Raw genomic sequence first — 13827 nt, 5'->3', positions numbered from 1 at the left:
TTTTTTATGTTTTACAAGATAAATCTTTTTCTTTTTTCTCTCCATTTTTTTAAATATTTTTTTTACTATTTAATTGTTTATAGTTTTTTTTTTTTAGCTTTTTAATTCTTATCATTAATTTTGTTTTTTTTACATTTTTATGATTGACTTTTTTTTCTTCGTTTGTTATTTTTTTTAAACTTTTTTTTTTTGTGTTTTTTCATTGTTTTAATTTTTTTTTTTTATTTTTTTTTTTTTATGTTTTCATTATTTTTTAAAATTTAATGTTTTTCAGGTTCATGATAAAATATTTTACACCATTATTTCTAAATGTTGAAATTTTACTGTTGAAAAAAAAAAAAGTGTTCTTCAACACTTTTCGTTTTAAGGGTGTTTTTTGGATATTTTTTGCTCAAAAAATTTGTTTTCACCGCCATTTTTAAAAATGTTGAAAATTTACCCAAGAAAAAAAAAAGGTGTTATTCCAGCATCAACACTTTTCATTTTTAGCACTGTTTTTGATGTTTTTTCGAGGTTTTTTTGCCAGAGTTCCCGTTTTGAGTTTATAGTTCTCGTTTCATAGTTTACATTGTTTTGTGCATTACCTCCTATTTTGGTATTCTTTGTCTCCTTTAAGTTGTAACAATACTACTTCCAAGGGAAACTCTCCACCATTTTTTACACTCTTACATATTTATGTACTCCTTTCCAAATTAGTGCTTCATATTCCAATGACCCTCCTTCAATTATCATCTCTCGATGCACTCGCTCTTTCCTTGTTGCTTGAACTTTTGCAACTCTTGCAACCTCCCTTCACTACTTTCTTCATTGTCAGTCTCCTTTTGCAACTACATACTTTTCCTTCTTAATTGGTTTCATCGGATTCTTCCACCAATATTGGTGATCATTGCCCTTCTTAAAGCATGCTTAACACTTGTATTGTGCTCTGCTTCCCCCAATTTACCTCTCACCATCACCAACTCTATGGTAGTTAAACCCCTAGCATAGGGTGTCTACTCAAGCATACTAACAAGATCAAAAGGAAGCAACCCCTCTTCAACCAAAAGGATATTTATCTAAATAGAAATTTCTCAAGTTAATCTCTTTTTTTCTCTCTTTAAATTCTACATCTATCTTTGAAAATGACTGGAAAGATTCCACAACAAATTCTACTATATATCCTTTGTTTGTATTATGCACCTAAAAGTCCACTACACAAGTGCATTAATGATCTAATTGATGAAGCACAAGCAAGCTCTAACATTCCACTCTTCTTTCTTTATTTTTCATATTCAAGTGTTTACACAAGCCATTTCAACCATATATAGAGGCTTACTAGGAATTCAACACACAAATAAAATTACATAATAATATTTACTAAGGCTCTTGTACAAAACTATTTCCCTACATCTTTGGAGGTTCCAACGGTGTAACTTTTATTTCTTGTACTACAAAAGCTTCTAGTTTCTTTTCCTGCCAATCTTGAATATTTAACCTAAAGAAAGCCATTATCTCATCTTACATATAGGCTTCTCTTATAGTGTAGGTCTTGGTGGTGGAACATTTTTTTAGCCCTCTTTAAAACCCAAAGTTCTCTCTAGATGTCCAAAAAGGAGATCCATTGTAATATAGCGAGTTATCAAATTCAATCCCTAAAAAGATGGTCTCACCTAAAGCAATGCTAAGACATTCTATGATGAAAAGAAGTTACGAGATAGATGATGATTTATTAGTAAGATCTAATATATTTAACATAACACCCCAACTATCTCTATAAGTCTAAAAATTTCTTAATATAAACCTATGTATTATCCATTAAACATAAATATACTAAAAATAAAATAATTAAAACACCACATCACAATAACACTCCAAAAAGAACGAAATGGAACTCTTCATTAGTTTCATTCATCATCATCTATTATAATTATAATTATAAGCCCGCAACAAAAATACAAGTTTTTCACGAAACCAACAACAGCAATTTACTCCAAAACTATATAAACCATAAATTATCAACCTTGTAACTTTTATTAATCTTTTTCCCTTAACCTCAAAGGATCTACTTATACAATTTCTATTAAATAGGGTTCATTGTGTCAAAACTTAATGAACTTAGTCGATTAAGTAAAGGAATTTCATTATTTAATTCGTACAAGCCAACTTAATTTGCAAATGGATATATTCTACTTCTTGCGTAGCTATCTCGAGGTTCCATTTGACATGGTTGAAAGTATGCCAATAGAGCATTGTCATCCTTCCACTTTCTTTTGCAGCCAACAAGTAAAAGCTTATTAGAAAATATGCTGTATAACTATTTGTTAATAGTATAGGTAACTTTATAAATATTTGCTAAATAGTGATCAACTAAATAGTGGTCAATTAGAGATATTTGAAAAATATGTTGTATAACTATTTGTTAATAATATAGGGAAAGGAATCATGATATTACTTTATAAATATGTCCTAAATAGTGATTAATTAGAAACATTAGCATAATCTTCACCAACAAGAGAACGTATTAAATATATAATTCATATGTGCTAAATAGTGATTAATTAGAAACATTAGCATAATCTTCACCTACAAGAGAACGTATTAAATATATAATTCATTTATGGCATGTTATTGGATGATAAAATTATTAATGGTTATTAATTTGGTTATTAAGATTTAAAAATATTTGTTAAATAGTGATTAATTAGAGAAACTAGAAACATTTGGATAATCTTCACATACAAAAGAACGTATTAAATATATAATTTATTTATGGGTATGTTATTGGATTATAAAATTATTAATTTTTATTACTTTGGTTGTTAAGATTTTAAAAAAGTATTAAGATAATTTTAATGGAAAAAATTATATGTGTTCAAAGTTTTTCAATTTATATACTTAGTTTATTTTATTTTATTTTACTTTTCATTATTAATTAATTACAAATGAATTATTTATTGAGATTAGTTGTTATTGTGTGTTAGCATTTAAAGTTAAAAGTGATGATAAGGCTTGTACTAGTAAGTACATTTGTTAACACTTTTTTATAGAGGGGTAAAAGGATAGCAATTGTAAGGGTGTATGGTGCTCGCAAAAGCTTGCTTTGTGTTGTCGTCAACAACATGATCGCTTCAGGTAGATCCATCCATCCTAGGCATGGGCCAAGAGGATTGCAAAGAGACCCTTCATGTGAGATTGCAGCCATTGATGTTGTTGTTTAGAGCGAGGCAGCCAGATCAATCAACGATAGTGTTGGATCTGTCCATTTGTTTCAATATATGCTCAAAGAATTTATCCTTGATGCAAATCTGCACATTTTCTCATTAGATTTGGCAAAGATCTCCTCCAAAAGATTGAATATGTCAACCTTTCTTTTCTCATATGCAAGATTTGTTGAAGCCATAAAAACAGAGGATGAATGGAGGCTTGACATTGTCTCTCTCATGGATCTCAAAGGGGATGAGTAAAGGGAGCTTCTGCAATTCCCATGCGAGTGTTTTCAAGCAGATCTGGAAGAGGGGTTTCCTTTTCAATATTTTGTAAAAACCCTAGATGGGAGATCCGTCCTCATTAGGGTTATGGCTACAACATTGGTGTTTGATTTGAAACAAAAAGACCCAAAATAGACTGGGAATACCGACGGAGCTTCCAAATCTGATTTATGTTGGCAGATCTCTGCAAGATGACTTTCTGTTGTAGGACTATGACATTGATCGAAACTCCTCTATCATCATCAAATTGAGGTTGAGGGGTGGTTTTCCTTGCCCCAACAAATCTAAGGGACCAGCTTCATTTAGGGATGTAGTGAAGAGTCGGGGTGAGCGATAAGACAAATCTGATCCAAACATCAATATTCCTAGACCTTACATCATGGATCAAATAGATTAGGTTCTAGCAATGGCAATTAATGTTCCAGAAGTTACGGAATGGTTCTCCAACCTCCAATCTCAAGCAGAAATTTGTAGATTTAACGATTTCTCGTCAAAAGCAGAGAATCTATATCATTGGGTATATTTAAATTGGACCCAAAATTATTAAATCCATTTATGCTCCAAGGGATCTTTTGTTGTACAATTTACTACTTTGAAAGATATGCATTTTGCCCTAAATGAGGGCCCATGGTTTTGGGGAAGTGCATGACTATTTATAACGCCATGGTTTCTAGGGTTCGATGCAAATACCATGATGGTCTCCAAAATTTTGGTTTGGGTACGATTACACAACTTTCCTCTTTCGTTCTAACACCATCACGTTCTATAAGGAATTGGAAACAGAATAGGGGAGTTTGTAAAAATGGATTTGGATAGACCTTCAAAGGGCATCTTTACCATTGCTAAGATTTGTATAGAAGTAGACCTTAGCAAGGGTTTACCTAGTCGTATTCACCTTAATCATAGCAATCTTCAGTGGACCCAACATTTAGATTACGAAAATATGGCATTTTGATGTTGTATTTGCCTCCAAACTAGCCATCTACAAAACTCGTTCCCACAGGAAAAGAAGGATGCAAAAAGGAAAAAAAGAAAACCCCAAAAGCCCAAGGTTTGGCAATTTCAGGAGCAGATTTCCTCGGATAAAGAGGATGATGGAACAATGGAGAATCCTATGCATACCCAAAAAACACAAGGAACATCGATGAACGGAGTGGTTGAGAAACAAGAAATAATGTTACGAAACAAGAAAGGGACAACAACAGCAATAACCACAACTCCAACACAGCAGATCGAAATGCCTCCCACTAAGGCGGGAGGCATAAAAAGAGCCCATGCATCTGATAGTTCGGACTCAGAAAAAGAGGCCTAGTCAAAGGTAGCAGAAAATCAAATGGTAATTTCAGAAGAGAACCAACTAGCAATTGTCACTGCCACTCCCAAACATGAAGTCTCACGAAAAGTAGAGAAAAAGAAAGGTAGAAAAGGGTAATTAAGTGTTTTTACACTTAGCCCCAAAATGTAATTTTTTTGTTGTTTTTTGCGGACCTCTGGTTATTGGAGGAATGTTTATTTTTTGAGCCTCATGCTCATTTGCTTGTAGGCCTTCAGGAACATATGATCGAATTCTCTCGAGCAACTACAAAATGTGATTTTGTCCTTGATTCTCAGGTTGAATAAAATTATGACTTTTCTTCGAAACAAACAAACAAACAAACAAACAAAACACACTTTTAATAAACATATAAAGCTAGGCTTAGTTTATATATAAATTTAGTCTTTCTTAAATAGTATATATGAATTATTTATTCAAATTTTATTTGTGTATAAAAAATAAATTATTTAATTACTTAACTAGTAAAAGTATTTTTAAATAATAAGTTTCCATGTAAATTATTAAATAGAGTAGGATTTAAAACACATATATCAAAATGATATGGTGGATTAGCTCAAGTAGTTGAGAATTTTTAGCTCTATGCAAGAGGTGTTGAAGTCAATATGTCCCTACCAATAGGTGTACACTAGGTACCATTCACAAAATACGGGAAAGTGCATTTCCCCAAGAGTTTCTCCATTAACATTTTTCAGAAAAGAAAGGAAAAAAACATGTACTTTAAGTAAATATATAATAAAAAATGCATGTGATTTCACATTCACTTTCTTAAAACTCCACCTTCAAATTAAGATAAATAGTACATCTATTTATATATGTACCATCTACAATTGAGATATACTGTCCCAACAACCTTATTTGTACTACCCAAGGAAAAAGTGTCCTCTTTTTCCCTCCTAGGTTACACTACCCAAGGAAAACCCCAAGTACTTCCCTCATTTCAAAAATGGTACCTGTTAACCACCACTTGTGGGTGAAACCCATAGGAGAAATTTTTCTCCTAGATGGTCCTTAGTCGATAGCTAGCGGCCCCTTACAGCCACCAGATAGCTTGATGTGCCACCATCTCCACCACATGAGCTAGCCATTATGATTTCTCATCCATCTGTTATGATCATATGTTTGAAGGTGGGCCTTCCAACCCCAAAGGTAGGGCTTTCATTATGTAGTTAGTTATTTTTTTTTACTTATCATGGACATTTTTGGGCATGGATTAGTGGGGGGATTCAGTGGAAATAATGGGTCTGGTTTGTGCTCTTATCTCCTTGTCCAATTTTGTAGTTAACCTTGTATCCTAGTCCCATATCCTCCCCCATATGAGCTAACCATTATGATTTCTCGTCCATCCGTTATGATCATATGTTTGAAGGTGGGCCTTCCAACCCCGAAGGTAGGGCTTTCATTATGTAGTTGGGTATTTTTGTTTACTTATCATGGACACTTTTGGGCATGGATTAGTGGGGGGATTCATTGGAAATAATGGGTTTGGTTTGTGCTCTTATCTCCTTGTCCAATTTTGTGGTTAACCTTGTATCCTAGTCCTGTAGGGTCTCATTTATTTGCTACTAGCCTTAGGAGTGCCACTACATTGGAAATCCTAATTTTGGTTGTGTGGTCTCGCTTCCCGATACCACATACATCACTGCCCTCTGCTCATTATAACCCCTTTTCACACATTTCCCATCTGGGTCCACATTTTTCCATTGGGTCCACAAGGAGTTAACCTCCCCCTCCCCTTGTCCAAACTTTGGGTCGGGCCTGGAATGATGCCCCAGAGATTGATGCGGTTAAAAAGAAAGTAAAAAACATAATTTGGCCACTCTCAACAAGAAACGTACCATAAAATGCAAAATATGGCCGAGACATACAAATTTAGCACATGGGCAAAGCCATCATGAGCTCTACCCCTATCATCATTGGCCATCACTCTGGTTCCTAGGGCCCCTCATATTGGCCCCCCACATCATTAAGGATCACATGATTTTCCCAACCCCTGGTGGGTGATGAACTGTCCAACCTTAAAGGGGTATTCACTGCTATATCGTTCACATCATGCTCTCATCCCTTGGAGCCCTAAGTAGCGATAAAAGAAAAATCAATAAAGGAAAAAGGCATATGAAGAAGGGTGGAAAAACAAAGGTCATGATGACTCATGTACCACGATTGTTCCCTCCTACATCTATATACCCAAGTGTGGGTTTCCCTTATCATAGCTACCCTTGTACTGTGGCATGTGGCTTGACTCACCTTCCCTAATGCCCCCATTTTGTTCCACCATTATATCACATGACACCTGCCACTTGAGGGATGTACCATGGACCTGTCACTCCCTTAGAGGTTGAAACCAACTAATAGGGTCCTTGGTTAAACTCCTTCTTGAACTTGGAGACACTTGTACACTCTAAAACCCATTATGGAAGGGCATGCCACTATGAAGTGTCCACTTGATTCCATGGTTTGTATGCTCATTTGCTTAGTTACACTAATGATTTGTTGTGTTGGAAGGTGAGGAGACGCATTGGATCTTATACAGGATTGTAGGTGGGTATTCATCTTGTGGTTTGGTCTCCTTATACATGGTCCAATGCCCTCTAGAGGGTCATATTAGCATTTGTAGGGTGTGTGTTGAAAGCCACGAGCCTCGACTATAGCAGAGAGCAGATAGCCTACATGGGATCCTTCAGTACTATCCATTTCTTGCTTGTGTTCCACCTATTTTATGATGATGGTGCACATGTACCACCTTGGCCAACCGGATACACACTTGCACCACACACTTGGAAATTGATCTAGGACCCAGATGAGGTTTTGTCTCACCATGGAAAACAAAGGGATGGCTTGAATCATTGTTCCATCCCTTACAGATGGGATACAGGGTTGTTCGATCCACTTAGAGACCCATGAGGATGTTTTTGTGCCCCCACGGCCACTTGGGAGAACCACAGGTCATTTGCTTGGAGATCAAGGGATCACCCCCTTTATCACTAAAATTGGAGCCCTTCCACTCATTTTGGAACATGTTGAACTCCATTTGGCCTTTCAATGGCCCTTCGACCTATTGTATTTATCATTTTGGCCCTCTTAAGAGGCTTATTTTCATGTTATGGAGCTATCTTGGTGGGCTTGTCACCAAGTAATGTTATTTTGTACATTATTTTATTAGTTAGGGCATCATTATGCCTAGTTAGGCAAATCAAACCATTAGAGGATGATATATATTGATTAGAGGATCATTTGATTCTCATCATCACTTGGATTTGTATCTTTATCTCTTCTTGAGAATTTTGCTATAGCTATTGGAGGACGAATTGGATGAACATTGATGCATTTTGACATTTGGATATCTTTTCTTGGTCTTGGAGCTTCGATTTTGTCTCTTTTTGATGATTGGATATACTCACTATACTTGTAAGCTTTTTCTCATGGTTTATCTTGTTCTCTTGTATACATCTATAATGTATGGAATTTTCACTCATGAAATCTGAAATTTTGCCTTAATTTTTATGCAAAATAGTCAAATTTTGATTTTTGTGAGGGTATTGCATATGTTACATATTATGGGTATAGTGAATGAATGTTCCTAGGGATAATTTCCTTGACAAGTCATGAAATTGTTGCAACAAGAAGTATAAATCCCTTGGTAACCCAGCAGTTGCCTTTAAGGCCATGCGAAGTTGCTAGAGGACTCCTTGATTGGGTAAAAGAATTCCATAAGTTGAAAAGCACATTGACTCCATTCTCTTAATAGACTAGGCACTAATCAATCCTTTTTTATCAACTAAACAAATATCGTTTTCACCTCCTCTCCTCTTTTCCAAGCCCTAACCCTAGAGGTCTTCTAGGGCCTAGTGTGAATTGCATTAGGGAGCTCCTTTTCAAGTGCAAATTGATCCACTATTGTGCTAGGGTTTTCTCTAGGATCCCTCCAGGTTTCAACGAATTCCCATGGCTAAATCTAAAGATATCCTCATGGGGGCTTCACTCACTGAACCCCTGACATAGCATGTGCATTCATAGATTACTAAAAAATACCCTAAAGTTGAGTACATATTGGAAAATACCTTTAAAAATCACATTATTTAACCCCCTACCAATACAAACCCAATACACCTTCTCAATTTAAAATCTCGTACTTTCACTAGATATTGTAGGTATCCATTTTTTCATTAACATTTTTTACACCCCTTTATGTTTTTTCATTAACTTTAAGCTCCATTTTTTATACCCGCCAGTATAAAAACACTTTAACCCCTATTATAAGCTCAACATATTATGTCATTTTTCCTCAATATATATCCCCCAATATGAATGCACGTGGTATGGTATTGCTCCCCTAATGAAGCCCCCGAGGATATCCTATGCCCTAGCCCCAACTCCAATTTCAACCCTAGTTTTCCTTGGTTAGTGGCTTCATTAAGGATCATTGCATCAAAAACTCAAGTTAAATTTAATTTCTTTGATCCTCTTCTCCTCCCTTACTTGGTCAAGACCTTCTGTTTAAATTTTCACCCTAATCCTTTGACCTTGTTTGGGTTCGCTTGGGGTTCTTTATGGTCTCACACCCTTATCACTCTAATTTCACAAGGATCATCTTAGAAACCCTCTTCTCCTAGGAATTTTAGGTCTACCTGAACTTCCCTTAGCAAGGATTATCCTTATCCCTAAGTCTAGTCTTCCCTTCAAGCCTTTCTTGGAGAGCCATATACCTTGATTCTTGAGCAAGTAATCTCTATCATCTAAGTCTCTCCTATGAATGGGCACCTAAAATCATTATATTTCCATCATTGATATATCATCCTTAGTGATTTCCCATATACTGAAACTCCTCCCATCGGTTAATTCCATAAAGAGCAGGGGACATTGACTTAGGTAATAGTGGGTCTTTGTCCCATTGTTACCACTTGGTCTAGTAGTTTCCCCTTTGGAACCCCTCCTAAGACCCCTGTTAGATTGAGCGATAACATTTTTGATAGCGTTGTCAGGGAGGAAGTAGGTCTACTTCCCTTCTGAATCATTGAGGAATTGATTCATTAACAACATTTCAAATATTCCTCTAGAAACTCCATTCATTGTCCAATCCCCTAGTTTGATAAAAAGTGACAACATTCCTCCTTTAACTAGGGTTGTTACAAGAAAGGGAGAATAAACTCCATCACCTATTAGAACTAACCTTCTCTTTGAATTTGAAAAGGTTGGTAATTCAGCTCCTAATATGGCAACCACCTCCAACGCCAACCAAAATCAAAACCAAACCAAATTCCCTAAAAGCAAGAGGCACTTGGCTAGTGTTTTTGGACCTTTGAAATCGAGTGACAATCCTGAGCCTTTGCTCAAAAAATATAATGACTGGTTACCCAAATTCAAAGGAGATGCAACCAATAGTGCCCGTGATCACGTTGAGGACTTCTATTGGATGTCCTCCCCTAGATTCATTGATGATGAGGACAAGATCATGATGTTATTTGCTTTATCCTTAGAGGGACAAGTTAGGGAATGGTATCTTAGTCTCTCTTTGGGTAGTATAGGGGACTCTGATGAATTTGAAGATGTTTTTATGAAGAGATGGTCATTTGATGCCCAAGGGAATTTCAACATAGAAAATTTTTACCACATAAGTAGGGGAAGGGAGGGTATTAAAGAGTTCATCCAAAAATTTGATAAGGTAGTTAGAGACATCCTTGATAACCTTAAGCCTCTTTATGCAAATATCCTTGACAAATTCATTAAGGTTGTGGGTGGTCATCTAACATATGAATTGAAAGATAAGGAACCAAATACCCTTCTTGAGGCCAAAGAGATTGTTATGGAAGTTGAGAAAAACCTGAGAATTTCCAAAATGGATGTAGATGAGCATCCTAAAGCCAAGGTTGAAGCTAAGAAGAGTAAGCCCAAAGACCAAAATGAGGAAACCCTTGTGGTGGTCCTTAAGAAGCTTGATAAGATATCTGAGGAAATGAACTCAAGGGATAGGCTCTACATGAATAGGTTCACTACCCTTGAAAAGGCTCAAAGGTTAAGCTTTATTCTCAAAAACAAGCCTTTTCCTAGGAAAGCTAACGATGAAGGCAAGCAAAGTTCTTCCCAAGTTCCTAACACATTAACCCCAACTAATGTTGTGGAACAAGAATCATCCTTTAAGAGTGAGCGAAGTGATGAAGAAGAAAGTGAAGATGAGGAAAATGATGAGCAAGCTAATATTGTAGATTCCCATGCCTTCAGCATTATGCTAGGTGGCACATACGATCATCCTTCAATTAGTAAAGTGACTCTCAAAGAGGAAAAGGATAAGACAATCCTCAATGTCGATGATAGTGGGATATTTAAATGTGTCCAATATTCATGGAAGAACAAAGACACCCCCACTAGCTCAAGGAATCTAACAAGAAAGAATCTCCTCATAAGCAGTCTCCTCCCAAAGAACCTCCTCCTAAAGAGCCTTCAAAGAAGGATCCTCCTAAGAAGAACAAAACCCAAAATGATCATCCCAAGGGTGAAACTAAAGTCAAATTTGAAGGCAAGGAGGTCAAGCATGATATTGATGTAGACGTTGCTATAGGAAAGATGACCATGCAAGTTCCCCTAAAAGAGTTGGTTAAAGTCCAACATCAAAAGTGGCAGGCTAAGAAAGCATTAGGGTTTGAGGAAGAAGAGGACACACCTATCACATTGTAAAATATACATCTCCCTAGTACAAACTAGGGCATGACCCATTCTTACTCACCTTAGTTATCAATTACCTCCTATTACATAATTGTATGTTGGATTCAGGGGCTTCCGCAAACATCATGCCATTAAAAGTCATGAAGAAACTAAATCTTATCACTTCCCGGAGGTACAAAAGCGTATGTGGTTTCAACAACAAACCCGTTGAAGTAGAAGGCCTCATCAAGGATCTTAAGGTGTCTTTAGCTATAAATCCTGACATATCACTGCTCATGGATGTTGTGATCATAGATATACCTGATGTATGGTGCATGTTACTTTTTAGGAAATGGGGTTCTACTATAGGTGGTCAACTTCAAATGGATCTGTCATATTTCAGCGTTCCAAAATCCGATAGAACCCCTTTCATCCTCTATAGATAGCCTTTGTACCCAACTCATGTGGTAAAACCAAGCCTGATTCCTTATTACAAGATTCTTGAGGCCAAAAAACCATCCCCTATCCTTCCCTCTCAAGAGGTCCACATCCTTAAAAGGTCAAATCAAAAGAAAAAAAATAAGTGGAGGCATAAAAGGGAGTTCAAGGTTAGGGATGTTGTGTTGGTTGACAAAAATCCCATTCCTGTCAAGATTCATGGGAAGGTCTGTGAAGATTATTATTACATTGCTAAACTTGACAACGAACTTTAGCCGCAACCAGTCAAGTTAAGTCGCATCACTCCTTCCTTGATACTTGACATTGTATCATATGCATGTTAGAGTAGGAAGCATTGCATGCTCATTTTTGCATTAGAACTAACATAATGTTCTTTTATCATGCTAGATTAGTTACATTTAGATTAAACTTGAATTTAGAATAAATTTTATTTCTTGTTGATTTTATGGCCTAATGTTAAGCATGGGTGACCATAAGACACCACAAAAATATGTTGCCTCGTGTGCTTATTCTTTGATGTGCAAGTAGAAGGTTGTGGTCCCAGGAGATTGTTGGTGTTCTCATGACCTCCTCGTTCGAGTACGTTTGTGCACTATATTGAGAGCGCATGTCCCAGTTGGAGCCAGATGTTACCCACCACTCGTGAGTGACACCCATAGGAGAAATTTTTCTCCTATATGGTCCTCAGCCAATAGCCAACAACCCCTTGCAGCCACCAAATAGCTCGGTGTGCCACCATCTCCGAAACCTGAGCCAACCATTATGATTCCTCGCCCATTTGTTATGATGGTATGTTTGAAGGTGAGACTTCCAACCCCGAAGGTAGGGTTTTCATTATGTAGTTGGGTATTTTTGTTTACTTATCATGGACACTTCTAGACATGGATTAGCGGGGGGATTTGGTGGAAAGAATGGGCTTGGTTTATGCTCTTGTCTCCTTGTCCAAATTGGTGGTTAACCTTGTATCGTAGGCTCGTGGGATCTCCTTTATGGGCTACTAGCCTTAGGAGTACCACTACATGGGAAATCTCGATTTTGGTTGTGTGATCCCACTTCCTGACACCACATACATCACTTCCCTCTGCTCATTATAACATATTTTTAACACATGTCCCATCCAGGTCCACATTTGTCCATTGGGTCCACAAGGAGTTATCATTCCCCTCCCCTTGTCCACACTTTGGGTTAGGCCTCGAACGATGTCTTGAAGGTTGATGCATCTAAAAATAAATTAAAAAACATAATTTGGCCACTCTCAATAGGAAATGTACCATAAAATGCAAAATATGGTCGGGACATACAAATTTGGCACGTGGGCAAAAGCCATCATGAGCTCTACCCCTATCATCATTGGCCATCACCCTGGTTCCTAAGGCCCCTCATATTATCCCCTTACATCATTAAGGAACATGTGATTGTCCCAACCCCTACTAGGCGATGAACTGCCCAACCTTAAATGGGTATGCATTGCTATAGCATTCAGATCATGCTCTCATCCCTTGCAGCCCTGAGCAATTATAAAAGAAAAATCAATAAAGGCAAAAGGCATATGAAGAAGGGAGGAGAAACAAAGGTTGGGGTGACTCATGTACCACGATTGCTTCCTCCTACATCTATATACGCAAATGTAGACTTCAATTATCATAACTACCCTTGTACTGTGGAATGTGGCTTGGAGCCTTCCCCTAATGCACCCATTATATTCCATCATTATATCACAGACACCTACCACTTGAGGGATGTACCATGGACCTGTCCCTCCCTTAGAGGTTGAAACCACCTAACAGCATACTTGGTTAACCTATTTCTTGAACTTGGAGACACTTGTACACTCTAAAGCCCATTATGGAAGCGCATGCCACCATGAAGTGTCCACTTGATTCCATGGTTTGTAAGCTCATTTGCTCAATTACATTGGTGATTTGTTGT

Source organism: Pinus tabuliformis, chromosome 4_1 (assembly GCF_031772625.1).
Source record: "Pinus tabuliformis cultivar Carrire ecotype Pingquan chromosome 4_1, CPIR1, whole genome shotgun sequence".
NCBI lineage: Eukaryota > Viridiplantae > Streptophyta > Pinopsida > Pinales > Pinaceae > Pinus > Pinus tabuliformis.
This window is presented reverse-complemented; position numbering follows the sequence as displayed.